The 12,118-nt window shown below is 36.4% G+C and overlaps 1 protein-coding gene and 1 long non-coding RNA gene across 2 annotated transcripts in view; one reads left to right on the top strand and one right to left on the bottom strand.

The window, feature by feature from the left end:
• The window catches only part of RNF150 (ring finger protein 150), a 286,002-nt gene that overhangs the window by 71,257 nt on the left and 202,627 nt on the right, over window positions 1–12,118 (bottom strand). The window lies entirely within an intron of this gene.
• LOC143666290 (uncharacterized) overlaps window positions 1,628–12,118 on the top strand; it is a 38,370-nt gene continuing 27,879 nt past the window's right edge. Inside the window, exon 1 of the long non-coding RNA XR_013167508.1 lies at window positions 1,628–1,883. This is a non-coding gene — a long non-coding RNA (uncharacterized LOC143666290). The remainder of the gene's footprint in view (window positions 1,884–12,118) is intronic.

Genomic DNA, 12,118 nt, shown 5'->3' with positions numbered 1-12,118 from the left:
GAACACCACAAAAGTCATTTGCTTTTTCTGTATATTATCTTTAGCCAACCCACATACTGTACCTGTCACCCAGTAACCAGAAACCCAGGCATTTAATGTATCAGGGTATTTCTTTATATTTTCTACTGTGCTTTAGTATGCATACTAGTAGATTTAATCTTCATCCCAGCTAGTGAGAAAAGAGCTTTGTGGTACTTTAATGAGTTATGCTATAGAAGGTAGCTGAAAAGAATTATTTCTGTCAAAAAGACACCAAAATTGATATCAAAACTTCCACTACTAGGAATGCTGAATTCTGGGAAAAAATCAGGAAAACACACATAGCATGATAAATTAATACATAATATTTATGCAGTAGTACTTCATGCAAAGCACTATGAAAGGCATAGAAGATACAAAGATGCAGCAGATATGGATGCTGTTGGTGAGGTGTTTTTAATATAAATAAGTTGACAGGAAGAGGCACAGTCCTTATAGTGTAGAGTTTAAGAGCTTAGGCTCGGGAGTACACCAGGTTTCATTTTTAGTCTTGGTCTAAAAATACGTGGGATAATCTTGCCAAGTCCCTGAGCCTTAGTGTCCTCATTCATAAAATATAGACAACAATATGCATCTAAAGCATTCCTTAATATATATGCTCACCCAAAATGCTGGTTCTACAGCTTTTAGGCATGTGGGTGATTATGGGCTGTTCTGGTAGTGATAATTCTGGCCAATAAATTATGAGCAGAAATGAGAGATTTCACTTTAGGCCATGACATTTAATTGCTTGCCTGTCAATTAACAACGCTTGAGAGGGTGATTGCTCCATAAGCCTGACTGCTACAAGTAGACTCCCTCTGCTGACCAATGACAGACACCAACCTGTAAGGAAAATGCTGTAATAAGCCAAAGAGATTCAGGATTCTTTTGTTAGTGCAATATAACCTAGCCCATCCTGACTAGTAAAATACCTTTTGGGGTTATTATAAAGACCAAATAATTATTTGTAAGTGCTTAATTAGTAACTGCTCAGGGAATGACAGTGGTATTGAGTAATTTAAATGATGTTATAATACAGTGTGCAAAATAATGGGTCACAAATAGATATAAATAGACACAAGATTTTAGGGAAGGGACCAGTTTCTTTGGGAGGAAATTAGGAAGCTTTAGTATGTAATGAGGCCTGGAGCTCGGTCTAAAGAATGGGAAAGACTTTGAAGTGTGGAAATTGAAGGAAAAATATTGAAGGAGAAGGAAATACATGAAAAGTTATAGGGGGAATATGGTGCTATGTATCAGAAACTCATTTGGGTTGCAATGTAGGCTATTTTAAGAGTAAGAACAAAAATGAAGTTGGAGAGGTATGATAAAATCTAGTAGGCTCAACATTGGGTACCCATGCTAAGGCCCACATCAGCAAAACCAAAAAACCTGAGCTAGTTCCTATTTCCTGTAAATGCCCAGCTTGCCCAGAAAACCAAATTTAAATACAGCTTGCGAGTTATTGTCAGCTAGCTTCCTCATTCTTAAACCAGCCAGCATCATCATTCCTAGGCAACTACCTGCTCCCTACATTGTGAGACCCCCACTTAAATAAAATGGAAACTTAATGTCAGCCAATCAGAACATTTCCTCACTTGCTTCCGCATTGATCTTATATGAGTTTCTCCTTTGCACCCCCTCAGTGGAGCTCCCCGTAGTTTTCTGAATGGGATGCTGCCCTATTCATGAATTTCTCAATAAAGGTGAAGATACCAAATTGCATGAAAATTTTTTCTGTAGTTTTGGCGACCACCAAAGGACCCAAAGGCGACTGCTAATGGCTCTGGAGACAACAACTAAGACAGGCGAAGGTGTCATTGAGACGGGTTCTCTGTCCTCCTCGCCCACTCCAAGTCCTGGTAAGTGTCTCTTGGATGTGAGCTCCACTCTCCACTCTGATCTCACTAGCTTGTAGCCCAAAGGTTAAGGGGCCAATCCAATTGACAAGAAGGCTCAAATTTTGAGCCTGTGTCCCTAGACTTTGATTCCGTCTGCAGTTTCACTTTTGCTATTGGTGGTTTCTTTGTCGTTTGCACAAGGTTAAGAACTGAAATGATGACGATGAGATCCTCAAATTCTAAAAACTTTGATTCTCCTCCCTCTGGCGCATAAGCCTATCACAGTTCTGTGCCTGTCTAATCAAATAGCAAAATCTCACCAAAGAATCCCTAAGAGTTGTGATGGCCATTACAGGGAATGTTCCAGTTAGACAAATTTACTCATATTCAAGGTGTACTAGAGAAAAAAAGTAGGCCAAATGCGATGCCTATTTTAAATTGGTATTCAGAGTCTCATAAGATTTTAAATAAAACTATAAGCTTTCTTATTTTTGTGTCTGTTTGACGTATGATATTTCCTTACCTCTTAATGGTAATACCAAATTAACTCATGAAATGCCTGAAAAGAGCTCTATTCAAATTGGCTTAAAAATAAATAAACACTCATATATAAATCAATAGTCCTAAAGTCCTAGAAATTAAAAAAAACAAACTTCTAATATTTCCAGTGAAAAGAATATTAGTAAAACTGAATTTTTATTTAAATTTTTATTATTTTTATTTAAATTTAATTAAAAAATTAAAGTTAACATAGTTCAGATAAATGTTTGACAAATGTGAATAGTCTTAATATTTTTAATTAAGAATAACTATGCCTTCTGAATTAGCAATGTTAATTATAATACAAACATAATTTTATTTTATTTGGTTATGCTTTTCCTAAATGTATACAAATCTACTGCTAAAATAAGCTAGGATTGTATCTATTAGATCTTTCAGATGATGAGAAATGTAAATTTGAGCTTAGCTAAATTGATAAACTATTTAAGAACAGTTGTGTTTTGTAGATGTTCGAAGACAATTTCAAAGATCTTTTTGGAAACTTAAGGCATGCAGGTATGTAAAACTTATGAAAGATGTATTTTTTAAGGAAAAAGAAAGTAGTTATGTTCTAAAATAAAATAACTGGTTGTCCCAGAATGAGGAGAAAAGTATCAGACAAAACCTGAATGGATATAGAAAGTTGTAAAAGGTTTGTGGAAAAGGAATTTTATTTATCATGATCAAGGTTGGGTGAGAGTTGATAGGCTTATATGATTTTTAAGAGTTCTCTTATTAGATAGCATCCTCATAGAAAACTAGAATCTGGTTTTCTTTCTGTTAAAATGACCAAGTTCTTTTGGGTATCTGGTATACTCTTAGTAAGAAGCTGTGAAAGGCTTTTCTTAATCATTTAAGTAATCTGCCTAGAAGGCAAAGATTATATGTGTTATCAGAATAATATCCTTAGTGATATTTATATTGTCTTTATCCTTTGTGACAGAAGACAATTCTGTTCACTTTTAAAAGAACTAAGTCTTTTTTTTTTTTAAACAAAAATATTAACTCCTATTTACTTTTTTATTGTCACTTTGGTTAAATAAGGAACCAAATATTCTTTCACAGTGGCCCATTTTCCTATTTAACAAAATGTAAAAACCTGAAAACTTTCAGACTTTTTGCCTTCTCAAAATCAAGTTATAAATAATGTCTTTTGATCTCAACTGTCTTTGGGATTTTCCACATTGTCCCTGGAAAATTGCAAAGGATTTGTTTTTTCACCTGCTAGAGATAGGTTTATTTACAAGTTGCATGGGAAATGTCAAATTAAACAGGATTTTCTAACCTTCTGTGGTTAAATTTGTATGGGTAAAATGCTATTAATATAACTGCTTCAAAAGTTGCCTAAAGTTCCTAAAGCTTTGTCAATGTCCTCACTGTCCATAACATGTCTTAGCACTCATCTGTCTAATGACAGACAGCAGTAATATTATTGGTCATAATTTCAGTTTTTCTTCAAAAATTTTACATGTCACAGAACAACCAAATTTCCTTCTCATTCACGTTATTTTTGTAATGAACTTTCAACCCCAACTTTCACTTTTGTAAAACAGTAGTGAGTTAACCATGGCCATCTTGAGTCTTTTGTCATTCACAGACAATTTTTATTCTTATGTTTCCTTGAAAACACATGCAATCAGCTACAGGGCAGGTGCTTCAAGCTATCTATAAATCATAAAACATTCATCTTTTTCTCCCTGCCTGGACACTTTAGAATTTGGAAACCTGTTTTGAATATTCTTATTTTTATGACAAAATAAGTATTTGCGTAGGTTCAATCAGAATCTGTCCACCTTGTTAACAGGATATAATTGGAGATACTGGTTGTATAACCAAGGCTTTGACTGGAATGCCAGGTTTGAGAGTGATGCTCATTCAATTAGATGTGACCAGACACTTTTAAAGAACTAAAGTTGACTTTATGCAACTAATGCATACAAAACCCTACTGGAAAAACCGGTCCCATAATGAGGTAGGGAGAGGCAGAGTTAGAATTAGGGCGGTGACTGAATAAGCAAAGGGCAAATGACCATTAGAGGGTCTGGCCTCAAGGAGAAAGGCATCTCTGAGAAGAACAGCAATAAACAGCTCCTGGGGGCCAAAGGACCCCACCTAAGTGAGCCATCTAGGAAGAAGGGTGGAGCCAACAAACCCAACCAAATGCACTGTCCTGAAGAGAAGAGACAAAGGAGGAGGGACCCGAGAACAAGGAAGTGGGAGAGGGGGTAAGTAAAGCTAAGCAATAAAAGCAGATGGCTCCAGTGTTGGCCGGTCTCTTGCCTCTCTCACCTGTCTTTGTGAGAGTGTGCACATGTCCTCTCACTTGTGTTCTCAATACATTTTCTGCCTGTTTACTCTTTGGGCTGTGCCCTTGAATTTTTTCTAGCAGTATGGCCAGGAACCTAGGAACCTGAATCTGGCAACAATATCTGTCTCCAGCGTTACCAGCCTTCTAAGTCAGTAAAGGAAGTGACTTTCTGGACTGCAGGTGAAGTCTGGTATTGAGGTCTTGGCTTGGGTTCCTAGTCTCAAGAGGCTTTTAAAAGTCCATTCAGAGGTTCCTTATGAAAACTACCAGCAGAGCAAACTTTTAAAAAGCCTATATGGTAAATTGCCATTCTTGCTGCACTTATATAAATAATCAGGCCAAATCTAACAAAACCAGCCTTGTTCTACTATTCAGAATAATCTTTTTGAGGTTATCTTTGGTCAAAAAGAGGGTGAATGTAAGAGAAAAATTCTATTTCAATGGAAAACTGTAGCACACTCCTGTGGCTTGTCAGATTCTGCTCCTGATCATTGTCTGAGCTATTTTGTACCCCTTTGGAAACTGCAGATAAATGCATGGTTTTGTTACCTACCTGTAAATTCCACTGGATCTTGTGATCTCGAATATATTGTCTACCCTAAATGCCAGTCGGGAAACTAACTCAGTATCTTTTGTGTACTGGGCCTCAAACGGACAAAAAAGGGTGAATACCCCAATCCTTTGACTTACTGTAATACAGAGCTTCACTCTTAACACGCATCATCATACCTGCCTAAGGAACACGTGACCTGGAGCGAACAGTTATAAATATAACAAAGGTTTCTCAACAAAGCTTTTACGTCACCCTATCTCGGGGCCTCCAGGCTGGAGTTGGCAGCTTAGCATCAGTGTTCTTCCCAAATAGACAGGCTCTGGAAACCCTGACTGCCAAGAACAATGTTGCAATTATGTCAATAAGCCTTTCAATAAGCGTATGACTTATGTTAATAAGCCTATGTTAATGTTAGTAAAGGTTATGCTAATGTTAATAAGCCTAGGATTTATGATACCAGGTAGGCTCAAACCTTCCAATGGCTGGAGGGTTGGCAGATGTCAGGACAATGTGGATTGGGTCTCCTCTCTTAGAAGTTCCCTTTGAAATTCCTAACAAATCTGAAGCTTCACATTGGACCCCTCATTTAACTTACACTTTCAAGTGAAATGTGAGTTGCCTGGGAATATCACCGACGCCTGCCTGGCGTTCTGTTTTTGGGCTCTTATTTCCTTGGTTAGGAGTTAATATGAATGGAAATAAGATCAGAAATGTATCTATAGCAGAAGGAAGAATTGCTGAGTCCCCTGCAAAAGCTATTGCTGCACCACAAAAATCTTTAGATTCTTTAGCTAGAATTGTTTTAGATAATAGAGCTCTGCTTGAATACTTGTACGTTGAGCAAAGAGAATTTTGTGCTGCTATCAATACCATTTTCGTATCTGAATAAATACTTCTAAGGAAGTTAAAATGTAGTTACATGAAGCACTCAAATGTGCCTCATGGCTCAAGCAAGTGAGTCCTTCCTTGGGGTCATTCTTTGACCTCTTTGATTTTAGTTGATTGGGGTTCTGGCTTCCTTGATTCAGAAGGAAACTCCAAACATGAGGCATTTTACTACTGGCAGTAATCATAATAGTTTCCCTGGTATGCTGTAAACTCTTAAAAATTTAAATAGTTGTACCCAGCCATTTAAAACATCTGTAAAGGTGGTAACCCTTAGTTCTGCTAATGTCTTCAATTTTGAGCTCAGCCCTTGGCTTGGCAGAGAGCTGGATCAAAAGGGAGGAATTAATAAACAAAATCTAGTAGTCCCAGTATGGAGGGACCATGCTAAGTGCCAAGTCAGCAAAACCAAAAGACTAAGCTAGTTTCTATTTCCTGCAAATGTCCAGCTTGCTTAGAAAAACAAATTTAAATCCAGCCAATCAGTTATCACCAGCTAATTTCCTCATTTTTATACCATTTAACTTCCTCATTCTCAAGCAACCACCTGCTCCCCACTTTGTCAGACTCCCCCTTAAATAAAATGAAAACTTAATGTCAGCCAATCAGAACATTTCCTCACTTGCTTCCGCATTCACCCTATATGAGCATCTCCTTTCCACTCCCTTGGTAGAGCTCCTTCTGCTTTCTGAATGGGATGTTGTCCTATTCGCAAATCACTCAAGAAGGCTGTGAGATCCTAAATTACATGAAAAGTTTTCCTTTTGACAAGTAGGATGGGTCCAAATCAACATCCTAAGAATAATCTATATGGATTGAATAATAAGAAGGTGTAAACCCTGAGGAAAGTAATCATGAGCCTGAGCCAGGCGTTTCCTTATTTTCTTCTACGCTGTCTCATCTTTTTATGTTTCCTATAAAGAAAGTCCCTGCAGTGGTGACAATCCAGCATTTTGTGCTTGATGTTGATCAGCCCAGTTAAACAGATATTTCCTTCTACCATAAACTCTATCCAGCTGGCTCAGATCAGCATTGTGGGAAGGATACTGCTATTGGACTTGCTCTGAAATGGTTTGACCCATTTTGAGAAACTGCTTTTCACTGATTCTTCCTACTTAGACTATATAAAAACAGCATTAAAAAAAGAAAAAAGGAAAAAGAAGAAAAGCAAAGGAAAAATGAAGTGTAACACAGACCCAGGAGTAACCAAATTCTGGCTGTTGTTTTTAATATAATGACTTTGTTTTGTTAAGCCAACATGTGAGCAGTTTCAAATAATGGAGGAAAAAGAAAGAATGCAATAAAGGAAATTGCTGCTCACCTCAGGAGCTCAGAGTCTCTGTAAAAGAGCTGGTCTGTTTTCAGGTTCACAAGAAACAAGCTTTGAATCATTATAGAGAAGGTAAAACCTTTAACCCTGGCTAGATTTGATATGGGTTTCTTGGAGTTCTTGGACATTTGGCTTTGAGAAAGATGGAGGTTTCTGAGTCAGATTTTTGGCGAAAATAAAAACTCCCCAGAGAGCTGACTCACAGGGCAGGGCTGAGGGTAGGGTTTAAGGTGTGAAACCAAGAGCCAGGTGTTACAGTGGAAGGAAAATTGTTTAGAAATTAAAAAACCTGGGTTTGCTTTGGATTCTGCAACCAACCTCTCAGAGTCAAGGTTTCCTTTTACTAAAATAAAATAATGATAATGTTCTAGCCCTAATAATAAGCTGTTGTAAGATTCAAATACGACATTATATGTAAAAGTATTTTGTAAAGAGTAGAGTGATTTTCAAAGTTAAAATACTATAATAAATAACCATTTATTTCACTCCATTCCCTTATTATGAGTTTCACTCCAAAACTCATAATATTGAGTTTTAAACAACCTTAAAGAAAAACAAAATCTAAGAACCTCTTTTTAGTAAAGTCAATTTCTCTTTTTGTTACCTTGGAAGAAATTGATCTTTTGGGATTGTAAAGTATGAGGGAATTTTAGGGTCCTCATTTTATAGTATGCCTGACTCCTCTGGGTCCTAGTAGAGGGAGACTCTATACTTAGAATTTGACCCTGGTCTAATTATATCATTTGACTGGGGCAGTAAAGTTGGTTGGCATTCTTCCCATGTGTCTAGTTGATTAATATAACTGGGCATCAGGACATTGAAGTCAGAATGCCATATATAACAAGGTTACCAGAGTTCAAGACTTCTTTCCTAAGGCAGCGTCTACTTTGTTGAACATACAAACAAAACAAAACGAAAGTCAGACATCATTTACTAGCACTGCCATCTCCTTTCATGCTTCCTTCCTTGAATCCCTTTGATTAAATGACGTCATCTGATTTTTGGCAGTTTCCACATGCTATGAGAAATCCATAAAAGTCCAAAGTAACCAAGGAAAAATTATTATAAAACAGCATCAGCAAGATTTTGAGCTTAAATTTTATATAATTTTGACTAAGGCACAAAGAGAACTATTTTTTTTTAAGTCCACAGCATGGTTTCTTTGGTACTTTAAAAATTTCCCCTTTTGAAAAAGTGTATATATAATATACATACAATAAGAGGCATAAATCTTAAGTATATAACTCAATTAGTTCTCAAATATGTACATATTATTCAAGATCAAGATATAAAACATTTCCCTCAAGCCAGAAAGTTCTCCTGTGCTTCCATTCCATTCTCCTGCCATGCAACCTTCATTCTGACTTCTATCACCATAGATTAGTTTCGCCTGTTACTTAATTTCATATAAATGGAATTTTAAAATACTTTAAACAAATACTTTGGTTTTTACCCTCTGGCTTCTTTTGTTCAATAAAATGTTTTTCAGATTTACCTGTGCTGCGGTAATAGCAATAGCTTGTTTCTTTTTATTGCTGAATATTCATTGCCTGGATGTACCCCAATTTATTTAGAAATTTTTCTGTTGTTAGACAGTTGGGTTGTTTTGATTTTGGGGGCTATTATGAATAAATCTGCTATGACAATTATCATTCAAGTTTTTAAATGAACATATGCATTTATTTCTCTTGGGTGTATATCATCTAAGAGTAGAACTGTTGGTCCAGGGATAGTGTCTGTGTAACTTTAGTAGAAACTGTCAAACAAATTTCCAAAGTGGTTGTGCCATTTTAAACTCATACCACCCTGCATAGCTCTTAATTCGGCAGAATATAATAGTTTATTTTCCTGAAAGAATGGACGTTAAAAAAATGGTTTTAATAAAAATGGCTATTAAGTGATATGCTAAATACCCAAAATAAATTTCAGATACATTTGAAAAATGTAATTAAGTGATCAGTTATCTCATTTCTTGATGGGGAAGGACTTAAAGTAAGGAGAAAGAGATAGAAATACAAAGGTGAAAATTTACAAATGTTATCTTAAAGCTTATATTTCAATTAATCAAAAAACAAAGTAAAATATTTAATTCAGGAAAAAAGCTGTTTTTCAAATTATGAAGATAAGATGTTAAAAATAGATAATACCACATTTTATCAATTCCAGGATATACATTTCTTTACATTTAACATCTCTGAAATTAAGAATTATGTTACAATCAATGACAATTTACATTAGGTATAATGATACATGAAGAGCTTGTGTTGGACTACAGTGATATCCAGAGAAATTGAAGATGTGAATTAAGACTGCTACCTTTAATTTGGCTGTCAATGGATAAAGAAATTGCAAAAAGGTTCTACTTCATTCCCACATACTATGAGGTGTAAATTGCTTTCAGGAAAGCCAGCTGGATGGAACTTAACAAGATCCTTTAAAATCACATTTGACCCAGTAAATTCACCTTTAGGAATGTATACTAGGGGATAAATACAGAAAATAATTATAAACAACTAATGGCACCGTGACAGTCAAATTTATGTGCAGGCTAGTTTATTTTGCCCAGTTGTTTGGTTAAACACTGGCCTAGAGGTTGTTATGGAGGTGTTCTGCAGATGAAATTAATATCTGTAATCAGTTGACTTTAAGTAAGGGAGATAACCCTCAGTAATGTGGATGGGCCTCATCCAATCAATTGGAGACCTTAAGAGCAAAGGACTGAGGGTTCCGGAGGGGGGAAGAAATTCTGCCACAAGATCTACCCTCGACTTTGCTCTGAGTGTCTAGCACCCTCTATGGGCTTCAGATTCAAGACTTCCAACATTGTTCTCACTGGTCTTTCATTGCCCTATGGAATTTGGACTTGCCAGTCCTCACAATTGCATGAGCCAATTACTTAAAATAAATACCTTTACCTATACTATATCTGCACACACACACATGCACATATACATAGGCTGTTGGTTGTGTTTCTCTGGAGACTTGAATCTCCAGATTCTCCGAATACTTGAATCATTATTTCATAATGATGAAAAATTGGAAACAATTTCAGTGTTGGACAAGAAAGGATCACTTAAATAAACTTCAGTAATGGAACTACTCAAGTATTTTAAAACTATTTCTAAAGTTAAGAGAAAATGCTTACTTTTTAATGTTAAATGAGAAAGCAGAAAAGAATCCATGTAAAGGTCTGGCTCTATGATGTTAAAAAATGTGTGATATTTATATACAGACATTATAGAAAGTAAATATACCAAAACTAATAGCAATTACTTCTGGGTGGTGAGATTATTATTTTTGTTTACTTTTCTGTACTTTACTATCCAAATTTTCCACAATTAGCAATAAAACCTTGATAATTATAAAACACATCTATAAGCAAATAAACAGCTGTCTATAGAATGCACAATAACCTTATTTGCATAACCAAGGGCATGAAATAGTAAGTCAAATCTTATGAAAATCAGCCAGTATGCATCATTCTTAAAAAAAAAAAAAGAACTTGGGAAAAAAATCTGTTCCTAATCAAGCATATGTAACAGGCACAGCAGGGTAAAATCAGGACAGGCCATTTCTGCCTGGGCTAGAAAGTGCTCCTTTGTTTTCCACTTCACGAGTTATAGGAATCCTGATTGTATTACAACATTTTGTAAATTTTTTTTAGTCGTGAAGAGTTTGGAATTTTTTGTCCACATAGACATTCAGCTCAAGTTTGACTCATCCAAAAAATCAGACTGGTTTCTGGGTTTACAAATATTAAGGGGCTAGCGTCTATTTTTAAACAACTCTTGTGAGTTGTCGGATATTAAAAGAGTCTTCATTTTTACACTGGGTTATAATTCTTTTTAACGTTATGTTGTTTATTATGCTCTTGCCATGCCTGGCAGGGAGAGTGATGAGAGGCTTCCTTTAAAAGGGGAACTTGACAAATGAACATCAGAGTCCAATTCTGAGTCTGCCTTGGGTTGTCATTAAAGTCCCAAGACAGGAATCACACTTCAGGGTTTCAGAAGAAGCAGGGGCAGGTGGGTTTGGTGGGAAGCAATGGAATGAAGAAAAAGAACCTCTCTGGGACACAATGAACAAACAGCCTTCCGAGAAGGCCCATTGGATGCCAATGACTGTGTAGGGAGTGTTTTCAGTGCAAGCCCTGAGCTCGCATGTACATTAGTTCATTAAACCTGATCAATTCAATTTAAGGAGAATGAGCCTTAGCAGCCAACTTGCTCTGGAAACCTTAGGATACGTGCTTATTCAGAGAGCTTTACGAATGGATCCTTTTACCGTTTCCCATGTACTTTACACTAGATGTCTCTCGGAGCTGCTTCTTTAGTGGACAGGAATGTCACCTGTGCTTTGGGGCAGTAGCCCACGGAATGCAGGACTTGAGGGGTCAGTTAATAATGAGGTCATGTTGAGAATAAATTATCAGTCATATCAGCTGTGAAAGAAAAGTAGCTGGCTGGCTGGTTAGAGGGACAGAAATGATTTATTAGCATCTTGTCATTTGCAGACACATGGCATGTAACAGAGCTTCCAAGGACTCACATTAATTTGAAACTAGTAAACCAACTCAGACTTTGAGTTTTCAACAGCACTCCAGAAGCCTTTCCCAAATCTCCAGGCCTATCTATTTTTAG

Source organism: Tamandua tetradactyla, chromosome 22 (assembly GCF_023851605.1).
Source record: "Tamandua tetradactyla isolate mTamTet1 chromosome 22, mTamTet1.pri, whole genome shotgun sequence".
Lineage (NCBI taxonomy): Eukaryota > Metazoa > Chordata > Mammalia > Pilosa > Myrmecophagidae > Tamandua > Tamandua tetradactyla.
This window is presented reverse-complemented; position numbering and strand designations above follow the sequence as displayed.